The 9230-nt window shown below is 42.9% G+C and overlaps 1 non-coding gene across 1 annotated transcript; it reads left to right on the forward strand.

Annotated features, from left to right (window-relative positions):
- Positions 1-263: 263 nt before the first annotated feature.
- Positions 264-335, forward strand: trnae-uuc (transfer RNA glutamic acid (anticodon UUC)). The gene has a single exon. It is a non-coding gene; the product is annotated as a tRNA-Glu (tRNA).
- The last annotated feature ends 8895 nt before the right edge of the window (positions 336-9230 follow it).

Raw genomic sequence — 9230 nt, forward strand, 5'->3', positions numbered from 1 at the left:
AGTGACGGGACACAGAGAAGTCGGTACCATGAGACCTTTTGTGGTGTCAGATGTCTTTACTTTAATCACAAACCAAACTGTGTACGTCTGGACAGCTACAATACATCCTCCTCTCACTTGTACTCTGAACTCTGCAACTTTTGAAATCTGCTAATTGATTTATAAAACGTCAGCACACAGTCACGATTGGGAAAAACCAGTGCTGTATCGGTTACCGCACATATTCATGGATGCCATGTTAGGATAAATCTAAATACTACAGATCCCGTATGGTCTAGTGGTGAGGATTCCTGGTTTTCACCCAGGTGGCCTGGGTTTGACTCCCAGTATGGGAACATTTCCCTTGGCCTTTGATGTCTGCAGTCTTATTTGTTTTATTCCCTTTTTGCACTGTTTGGAAATGTGATTTATTTATTTCTGCTATCTCTCTCTCTTCATATATATATATATAAATATATATATATATATATATATATATTTATTTCTTATGTGTTAAATATGTCACTTTGTTAAACACTTCTACATGAATCTTGGTTTGGGTTAGACACTAAAATATCTCGGTTTGGGTTAAAATGCGACTCTTTCACCACATGTTTGAAGCTTCTGCTCCATTTTCTGGGTTACTATGGTGACAAGTCCTAAATATATGAATGATTGGATGAAAGGGAGCATCAGTTAGTCAGTAAAACAAATGTCAAGGATACGTTAGTCAGAAATGTATTTGTGATACAATACAAACAAACGTACTCTGGCAGACAATACATTTCCCTCAAAACATAACCGAGAACACAGTCTAGTTGTATAAGAACGTACTTTTATGGAGACTGGATTGGCTGAAAGACACGATGCGAGGGTTTGTCATTGTTGGGAAACTCCTTTATTTCATTTGATCACATTCAGTACATATAATTATCTGTATGAAAGTAATGACGAGTGCAGACTTTACTCTGAATACCAACATTATGTGCAGCTTGATATTTAATTTATCCACTCGGGTATTACAGACCCAATAATTAAACAGGTTCTGAAAGTGAACAACAGCATCGAGTTTCTCACTTGCATATTTCTGTCTTGGCTGCTTTCTGGTCGTAATTTTTTTTTTTTTTTTAGTAGATTTCTCTCAACTCTTGGAACACGGACAGCTCAGAGGAGCCATAAACATAATGGTGCATTTTAGTGTTTTCCTTCTGCCTGTATCTATGATCCGATTTGCAGCTATTTCAGGACACTGTCTGTCCTCTAATGGCTGCCCATGGGGGTCACCAACACACACACACACACACACACACACACACAGCATCCAGCCCTGTAGCAGAGTATTTACCTGAGTTTGCCCCGTCAGCGATTGGCTATTCCGTTTCCCTCATGGGTCACTTCTCACCCAGCAAAGGTTGAATCCCAAAGTGCAGGAGGAGCCGGCGGAGGAAAAAAGTGGCCACATAAAAGGAAAGCGAAGGGCAGAATGTGTGAAATATCACCGAATATCTCTTCCTTCTGTGGCAAGGCCGGGGCGAAGTGTTCAATGTCTGCAGCCCCCCCCACCACCCGGCAGAATACAGATGAGTTATTACGGTGAAGCTGATGTTAATGTGACTTTGTGTTAGAGTTCATGAAAAGTGCTGCACAAATACACATTACCACAGACTGCCCTATAGGTGGACAGGACGGAGCCCTATAAGGAATCCTATTATGTGACTTGTGTTAACATAAGAGGACGGGTTTGAGCTATTTCAGTATTATTACAAATCAGGTCGTTTCATTTCATTGCAAATTCTGTTTCAAGCGAAGCACAGCTGATTAGAAAGCAGCAGAAGAGGCCTTTCCTTCGGCGCTAACTAACACGCAGCCCGGGTTGCTCGTGCAGGAGAATCGCATCCGCTGCGAAGCGCGGCGAGAAGGCTGAGTTTAGGGGGTTAGGCATCCTGCAGGAAGTTTCAGAGGAGATTAGATCAAGGCTGAGGGTTTACACGTCAAGTCAGGATGTTAACATGCTCACAGACCTGCAGAGGTTCAGCAGGTGGGAGATGGAGGATGTTCACAGTTTGCCATTTAGCATTAAAAGCAGAGCTGAGGCTGATGGGAATAGTGCAGTTTTGCAGGGATGTAATATAAGAAGTACCTTCCAGGAGCACTAAACCACCAATAAGGAGTAAAGAGCAAACATGAGCGTATAAATAAAATGATTTTGGTGGTTTAAATGCACTAACAAGCAAGATGAAGCTTTATTCTTTTAAACATGTGACAGTTTCAAGGACTATGAATAATTCTGAGATTAATCGTAGCTCTTAAAAATGAAAACAATAATATAATAAAAACAATAATTACAAACTTTTCCAACACAATATCTTATTTCCAGCAGAGGAAGCCCATTGGTTGAATATAAATTTGCTATAAATCAAAATCTGGCACGGCTAAGTAATAATTTCGGGCTTAAGTGTGAGTGGGACCATGATGGATTGTGTTCTTCCAGCTAACAAAGCCCCACAATCGCCTCCTAAAGGGGCCAAGAAAAGATGCTGTAAACACCCTCGGTTCTGTTTCCTTTTATGAACAGACAAACCAAACCTCTCCCAGATGTGGAACAGCTGTTATACATGTTACCTATTCAGTGAGCTGGAGCCGCCATCAGCCAAATCTGCCGTTACCACATCATGGGATGCCAGATCTGAACAGATTCAATGGTGACTGTGAACTGGTCAAATAGCCAGAAGCAACGCGGGGAGCATCTTTAGCTTCGGACCGCCGGCTCGGAGGCCCAGCAGCCGTCCCAACCCGATGCTGAAGGTGTTTTTCAAGCAAGTTTTAAAAGCTGCTGAAGACGCCTCGACGACATGTTTGCTCAAATTTTGATTCAGATGATTGTAATAGTTTGTAATGAAGTCATGATTTTGACTTGGTGGTAGAACATTCTGCAGAACATCTTAGTTTGTTGCAGCTTTTTGGAAGAAAAATCTTTCAAGAAATGGTTAAAATATAAACCGAGGCCTAGCTAGTCGGTCATTTGCTATGTTAGCTAACTAGCTAGCCATAATAAGCCTACATGTACCAAACTCCTTAAAGCATCACTGATAAAAGCAACAGAAATTGTTTGTGTTGTTAGATTTTTGAATTTATTTACATGCTTTTCCATCTAAGAACAGTGGAAACAGATTTGATAACATGATGGCGTACATGAGATGTGACGGAAGCTTCGCTCCACTGGAGACAAGAAATAAACAAGTAGCTTGACCAAAGTAGTACATGAAGCTTAAATCCTTGATTCCCATGATGTGCATGTTCGTCATTCTTTCATAGTATTTGCAGTTTTTATGTCTTTTAAATGTAATCATGCCACCAAGTGTTGAGTTCAATGAACCGTCTCATCATGGATGGAAGTGGGAACGGGACTTTAGTCAGAAGTTGTGTTATATTGGGATGAACCCTTGCTTGTTAACTCAGGGCTAACTGTCCATAGCCAAGGAAGACTTCCAAACCATGTGAGCTGCAAGTTGAGCAGCTTCAGGACAGTGTTTGGGGCCATAGCTGCTGAGCAGAAATGTCTGAAGTTGCTCCAGGACCTGGGAGGTCCATGTACACGGGTCCAAATGAATAAACCCGACAGTTTGATGGTCGACGGGCTTCTGTGTCCCCAGCCGCTGTATATGTTTTTCCACATATACAAGAACCTTTGCAATGTCAGTGTTTTCCTAATTATGAAAGAATCATGCAACATAGATAAAACCTGTGCAATGTTTGCATTTCTTACATGTGTTATCTATGTTTTCATACTTTGCCAGTAAAGCTGATTCTGATGAATGGGAATAATACGCGCTGATTACAGGCCATTTAATGAGCTGATTATGTCTTAATCTGGTATTTACAGCCACACTTTAAGACAGAGTTTTGAGATCCAGAGTATTTTGATCGGCCACAATGTAAAATGGAGTTTTCAAGCAAATTTTCATAGTGTTGCATTCAGGTGCTCACATGAAAAGTGTCGAAAAACAGTTAACGATGAAAAAAACGAGACCTCAACAAAGAAGAAAACCACAGTGGGGATGTTGGATCATTAGTTTTGGACAGAAAGATGTTGGTAAAGTGGGTTTACATGACAATCCAAGCATCCGATATGCAGTTCGGACGGTTATAAATCCATCTTTAGTCTAGTTTCACCTCATGTGTGAAGGCTGGATGTCTGAAGACAGCTGAAACCCAACACATACGTCCACATAAGAGCAGAGGAAGGATTTTAATCGTCTCCAGAAACAAGCAACAGCTTAATAAAAACAGACAAACGAGTGAAACCGTGTTTTTTTCCTCCTTAATGTAGAGAAGCAGGACACACTTTAATCCCGTTTAAATGTGCGTGAAAGTGTGTTTTCATATGGCCTCCAGTATGAGGAGCTATTAAATGACTCTGTTGGATTATGCGTTTGTTTTGTACTCGTATGTTGGTGTCTTTACTATTGTGTCTGTGACAAAGTGCCACTGAAATTTAACCCGAACCCCTTGAAGTGCCGGGAATCATTCCAGCCAGAAAATCCCTCCTCATCAACTTTTTAAATTGGATTTTCCCCTCTGCCTCGCTTTATTGTTTTTGGAGCAACGTTTCAATTAGACATACGTGGACTGAAATAGACTGCGCTCAGAGCTCAGAGGAATTACATTCCTCCACGTGTGCTCGGACACAAAGGCTTCAAAGAGCTACGCTAGCCAGCCTCCACGCGAGCTAATGGATTTTTGTTTTTAGCTGACAAAGGAGCTGGCATGCACAGACTGGCACACGCAGGCAAACAGGATGCTTACACGCTGTGCACACAAAGGAAAGGCCGGGTTTAGCAAAGAAGGTGTGTTTCCTGGTCGAGGTGCAGCCACCGACTTTAACGCAGGACGCAGAGGTACAAACGCTTGTTAAAAAACCAACAATATGAAGTGATTAAAAGAAAGTTTCCTAGAGAGTGTCGACGACTAAACTTTGTACGTAGATCATTTGGACTACAATGACCAACATATCTGCAAAAATATGATGTTTAGTCATCGTAAAGTGAGGCTGAGTGAAGTACGATTTGGCGTCAGTCAGGATTGAAGTCATGGTGGACAAACTGCATGTTTGCATTCTTTTGATGAAAATAACTTGATGGTTTGTGATTGTTTTACCTGCATGTGTTTACCTATAAAATGTTCATATTTCACTTTTTCTGGTGGCAAAAGAATTCAGCACAAAAAAATTAAATCAAAGCAAAAAGCATCGAGATATTTTTTAGATCTATAAATTGCCTGAGGTCGGAAACTTTGATATTTAAATACAATCATGACTCGATAACCCGACACTAAATGTAAAACCTTCTTTTATGTCGGATTGTCAAGACGGAGGTCCAGATACAAGGAGGACTTGATGCTGGAAGGATCATTAGTTGTTAATTATTGTTCATAGTTGTTATAATAACTAGTAGGGCTGGTCCCAATAGCACTCTCTGGTCTCTAGATGTTCAGATCCAATTAATGATGAATATCAGAGTATTCAGTGCGGTCGGGGGACACTTCCACCCCGGGGCAGCGCTCTGACGGGGTGGAAGTGTCCAGAACACACAGGCAGTACTTGGCTGCTGATGCTAGTTTAGTTAGCGCTCACACTTCTGTTTCCTCCATCGGTGGCGGCGGGGGAGTGGCAGATACGCTCCACCGTTACCATCCATGTTTACTTCCATAAACACTGAGCACGCTCGCTGCGTGTGACGTCGTCGTGTCCTCTTCTGCGCATGCGGGACACTTTTGGGTCGTATGAAGTTCACACAGCAGATCACATACAAGTCACATTGAAGTGGAAACGTGAAGGAAGTCACAAAGAAATCCTCATTGAGCATCAAGTCCTGCAGTGTGAACGTAGCCAATCTGTGGGATTGTTCAGTCAGATAATACGCCGTCATCCTGATTGGTGACATTAAATGTCATGTCGGAGTCACAATCCAAGGCTGCCGCTATGTTAAGGCTGTTTTTATGGGTTCTGTTCGTTTTCCTAAAAACCTGTTTTTGGATTGTTAAAGGTCGGATTATCAAGTCACGACTGTACAACCAATTAATCAACCTAATGAACCCACAGAAAAGGTAACTGATGAGTGAAACCACCACCATTTGGACCGCTGCATTTATTCTAGTTGTGCTTGATGGTTTTTCGATGCATGTGCAGCATCCACAAACCTTCTAACAACAGCAGCAACAGATGCTGACTTCCAGGTTCCTACAGGAGAACCAGGAGGTCTAATGTGACCCACGTATTGAACATGATCCAATCTTAGAAAGCAATGAAAGGAAAAATGTTCCTACGGAGGTGAACACTTTCTATAACGCTGTACAAGTTAGTCAGAGTTGTTGTTGAGGAGCAGCAGCTGTGTGAGCTCCAGCTTTACAGGTTCAGGAGTCCAACAAAAAAAAAAACCCTGAAAGAGCCCATCAGCCTCTTCACAGAGAGGTCAACACCTCGACGCGCTTCCTGGTTCGCTCGGAAAAGCCGCCGAGCGCCTCTCTGTGTGCTTCACTGATTAGTTAGTTAGTAAAAGCTTTGAAGTGAGAGTACGGCTGTGACACCTCGGCCTTCACCCTCCGCAGACTCGTGTTTACCGCATTCAAACGGCCGCTAAATTAGTCATAAGAGGCGGCTCAGAGGGTCGCAGGGTCTGCGTTGGGCTGAATCGCTGCTCTCAGTCAGAGAGGAATCAGAGCCTCCTGACTGAGCCGCCAGGTGTTGCCGCGATAAAACACATCTGCATTTCCTGCCTCCGGCCCAGAGAGGAGCCGACTCAAGTGTCTCTGATTGAGTGCTTCCCACAAATACAGTTCACTATCTTAATGACAGTGGTCAGGACGTGTTATGCATTATGGACTCAGAGTGTGTCCATGAATAATGCAGCAGGCTTTAATCAAATTGCCTCTGAGCTTGCTTACCTTCCTGCAGACCTGGACGACACGCTCTGTTTTTCCTCCTCTCTCACGGCAACTTAATGCCTCCGATGACTCTCGCAACCTTTTTCTTTCCGCATCCGTTAAGATCAGTTCTCTCGTGATAATAAAAGGATTTTGTTTCCTGTTGTGTTGTTTTGTCCTGTCGGATGAGAGCTCGTCTGTTCAAAGTCACGTCCTGGTCGCCCGGCACGCTAATGACACACTTGGATCAGCAAGAACACGATGTCTTAGGTTATAGTCGGCCTTTAAACGCAGGACTCCTCGAATTCTAACCACAACTACCTGAAAAACAGACGTGTTAAAAAGAGGATGACACAAGCAGGAAACTACCCGAATCCACAAACACAAACGAGATCGATGCATCCCACAGTTGCATGTTTATTTTTGCAGGTTCACAGCGTTTGCATCCTATTTAAGTTACATCCTCGCTTGTGAGCAGTAGATCACACTATGATTCATTTCTCCTGTTTGCAAAACTTCCACCAGCTTGCGAGTGTTTTTTTTATTTTGGAAGTAAGTGAGCAAACCTGGACGGCTCAGTACGGCAACACTACTGGGACAAAATGCATAAACTCGATATGAAGTGCTTCATGGTTTGACACTGAGGCTCAGAGATTCAGTCACTGGTTGAGTTTGAAATCATTCCCTCCTTCCCTCTTCTTATCTGTGACCACTGTACACTGAACTAAGTATGAAGCTCCTCAGCAAAAGTCATGATTTTGGACACGACTTGAATCTAGGTGCTAATTATTATGTCGCTGCTGTCGCTAAATGAAAACATATTGGATCAATGCGGGCTATAGTGTCGAATTGACCGGTAAATGTGAGGATAATTATACTAAGCGTATTTTCCAAAATGAATATTTAAAAATAACCCTTTTCTTTGTCTGTGTTGTGACACATCGCTCTGCCTCCATTAAACACATCAATACGGATTCTTATTTTGAATTTAAATATTTTCGCACCATAATTTATGGACTTGTGTCGTTGTTTCAGCACGATACACATATAGAGGAGATGTAATGAATAGAAAACACACCTCAACAATGTTCTTAAACTACATAATATCCATCAGAAATCTGTGGAAATGGCGCCAATCCTCAATTAAATCTCTCGACCGTTTTCCTTCAACACGATGCACGATAGCACATATTGTTGGCACATACAGCCATCAGCTGTACGCTACTTCTCCTGGTGCATTGTGGGATACTTTGACTGCGCTTTACAGGGTGTATTTTAACATAACAACAGTGTGTAGTGACTGATTTCGGACACAGTCATGGTCTAAGTGTCTAACAGGGTCGATGCTTAAAGTAGAAAACAACAGTGTCGATGAAATTTACTTTAAATCTCACAACATAAGTTTCTTTCTTCTGACTCGTCCTCCGTCCTCTCTGGTCGTCTTTTAACTCCGTCACGTCTTTGTCTTTCCTGTCATCCTGAAACTCTCCTGCAGCTTCCAGCTTCCTGTCACTTTACAAGCCGGGATAACAGGTCTGTCTTTGGTGCTAATGTAGCCCAGCGAGCAGAGAAGCTCTCACCAAATCCTCAGTGGAGCTTTATCCTTCGTGTCCTTTTCTGTCTGCATCACGTCTCTTTCCACCCTCCACCCACTGCACATATTAAAAAAAAAAAAAAAGACTCCCCAGCTCCGACTTCTTTCCTCCTCAAAGTCAAATGTGTTGTTTCACACTTTGAGGCCAGTTGCTTCTCCGAAAACATTTCTGCTTCAGCAGAAGTTTGATTCCCATTAACGGCACCGCCTCCTGGAAAAACATCCCGTCAACCGAGAGTCCTATCTGAAGGGTGAAGAGGCAGATTTAGGAGGCAAACAGCCCCAGTTTCTCTCCCTTTAATGATGATGATGATGCATTTTGAGGCTGGGAACCCTTGACCCTCAGATTTCCAGGCGTCCGTTACATTCTGTTAATTCAAAGCTGCAGAGCGACCGCTTGTCCCACTTCGCCTTCCTTCACATTTCACCTGCAGAACCTCAGCCTGCCGTCCTCTCTCAGAGCTCGAGGTCGGCCGTTACTCAGAGACGCTGCTGCTTTTAGCCTCCTCTCAGTGGATTTGTTTTAATCTGAAATTTGAATCGCTGCCCTTCTGATTTTTCAAAAAAAAAAGGGAACCGGGGGGCTGCAGATCCAAACTAATGCGTTCTCACACAGTAACAAATGGCTGGAAGTGCTGAAGAACTTCCTGGTGCCAAAGCGATTCCAGCAGTCATACATCAAAGGTGGACAGCTGGCTTTAATTGAAGACCGATTCTTTTCGGGGAGGAGGAGGCT

This window comes from Stegastes partitus, unplaced genomic scaffold (genome assembly GCF_000690725.1).
Source record: "Stegastes partitus isolate 25-593 unplaced genomic scaffold, Stegastes_partitus-1.0.2 Scaffold1262, whole genome shotgun sequence".
NCBI lineage: Eukaryota > Metazoa > Chordata > Actinopteri > Pomacentridae > Stegastes > Stegastes partitus.